Source organism: Fukomys damarensis, unplaced genomic scaffold, assembly GCF_012274545.1.
Source record: "Fukomys damarensis isolate Sample0158 unplaced genomic scaffold, DMR_v1.0_HiC HiC_scaffold_17, whole genome shotgun sequence".
NCBI classification, from domain to species: Eukaryota; Metazoa; Chordata; class Mammalia; order Rodentia; family Bathyergidae; genus Fukomys; species Fukomys damarensis.
This window is the reverse complement of record NW_022900929.1, coordinates 47,040,021-47,042,544: the sequence shown is the minus strand read 5'-3', so window position 1 is coordinate 47,042,544 and position 2,524 is coordinate 47,040,021.

The window sequence follows — 2,524 nt, the reverse complement described above, 5'->3', positions numbered from 1 at the left end:
TTTGAGAGCATACCAAAAAAAAAAAAAAAAAAAAAAAAGCCTAGGACCTAATGGATAATCAAAATATACATATAATTATGTACTTTACAAAGCAGAATATGTGATAACTTCAGAAATATTAATGCATCCAGTCAATTCATATTATTGAAGCCAGGGATGGTATATGCCTATAACCCCAGCACTCATTTGGCTGAGGCAGGAGATTTACCATTGAGTTTGAAGCCAAAATAGGCTACATAGTAAAACCTTGTTTCAACAAACAAACAAAAACAATAAAACAAAGCAAAAATAAATAAATAGTATTGATTTTCCATATTATGTGCCAAGCATACTTGATATGATTATGGCTCTTGCTTTCCATGAATGAAAGTTTTATTTTTAAATCTCACAAATAATATATAACCATTAAGTATCATCACAAAAGACACACACAAGGAACTGTAAGAACACAGGATTTGGGAAGGCTTCCCTGAGGACGTATAGGGCAGCCACGAGAGTAGAGAGCAGAGAGCGGACTGGCTTTAGGCAGAGGTCTTGGGGGATCAGGAGTCTGCATGAGCCTGAAACAGTGTGAGTTTCATCCTAGAGTCCTAGGCAGAGGCCTTCCAGAGATACAGGCAAGATCAGCAGAGAAAGTATGGGGTGGCTGAGGGGAGCCAGGATGGGACATCGAGCAGGATGGCAAGGAAGAAGATGCTGCTGGTCAAACCAGAGGGGTGGGTTCAAGCCTCTTTGTGGAGGTTTGTATTTCTAAACTAGCAGCTCCCTCAGGCAGATGGCATATCATCGAACTTCAGTGGGAATTTTGTGGGTTAAAATGAAGATTGGTGATTGCAGGAAGTTGCCACCAGAGGGTACCGAAGGAGAAAGTCTACCTCTAATTTTGTGCTAGTTGTTTTAAAATTAAATTTAATGGGGTACATGCGATGTTCTAATACATGTAAACATTGTGTGATGTTTAAATAAGGATAAAGATATCTATCTCTTCAAAAATTTATCATTTCTATAGCTTTATCTTTTGAAATTTCTTTTTCTTGCCCAGTGTGGTGGTACACACCTGTAATCCGAGCACCTAAGAGGCTGAGGCAGGAGGATCACCATGAATTCAAGGCCAGTCTGGGCTATATGGTGAGTTCAAGGCCAGCCTAGACTGCAAAGCAAGACCCTGTCTCAAAATACAAAAACAAAACAAAACGCAGGTTCAATTCCCCAATACCAAAATATATATGTATTTTTTTCCCTCTTTTTAGACAGTCTTGCTAAGCTGTCCAGGCTGATCTACAACTCAGAATCCTCCTGCTTCAGCCTCCTTAGTGGTGGGATTATAGCCATTTACAACCACCCTTGGCTTTACATTTGTTTATGCTGAAAATTTAACATTCTTTCATTCAGAGAAACTGCTACCTATCATATCCTTGCTCCTAGATCATATTAAAGAGGGAATGATGAAATCAAATATTTCAGGTTTTTGAAATATACAGTATATAATTGTTATCTATTTTCACCCTTGTGTCCAGTAACATATCTGAATATTCTGCCCCAGCCCTCTTTCTCTTCCTTCCTTTCTTTTTTTTTTTTTTTGTACCAGGGATCGAACTCGGGACCTTGCACTCACAAGGGAGGTGGTGGAACCACTGAGCTAAATCCCCGTTCCTTTCTTTCTCTTTTTTTTCCTTGCTCTGCTGAGGATCAAACCCAGGGGTCAGTGTGCACCAGATAAGTACTAAGCTACATCCAGCCCTGCCAGTATGCTTTACTTCTAATTATAATTTAGGGCCATAGATCAAGCTTTAGGTCTAGTTTTTTATGTTTTTTTGTTTGTTTGTTTTGTTTTTGGTACTGGGGATTGAACTCAGGTCCTTGCGCTTGCAAGGCAGGCCACCGAACCGCTGAGCTAAATCCGCAGCCTAGTTTTTTTATGTTTTCTTTTTCAATTTTTTAAATTTAAAAAATTTTATTGGGGGGGAGTTTATTTATTTATTTATCTGGGATTTGCTCTGTAGTTCAGGATGACCTCTAACTTGTGGCGATCCTCCTGCCTCACCCTCCCAAGTGCTAGGATTACAGGTGTATACTATCATGTCTGGCAGAAGGTCTAATTTTAAGCCCCTGGGGTGACTGTGATGCTACTTAGCCAGTCTCAGGGATCACTGTTCTATTCACGGGGAAGCCATTAAATGATTTTGAGCAGAACAGAAATATGGTGAACCATATTTTGGTAAAACATGACTCTGGGAGCCAAAGGATCAGACAGCAAGATTATCTGGTATTGTACACAGTGGGGCAGGGGAGAGATGAGTGGTTCTGGAATAGGGAGCGGAAGAGGACAGCTGGACACTGGGCACGAGGAAGAGCAAAGGGGAAAGAGACACAGTTCCCGGCATGGGTGATTAGTATCACAGTGCTGTGGTCATGGCTGAAACACAGGAAGAAGAAGAGGAACTGAGAGTGTGGCTTAAACCCAAACAGTGGCGCTGGAATTTGAGTCTTGAATGTCCCCAAGGCTCATGTGTTGGTCCCTGGC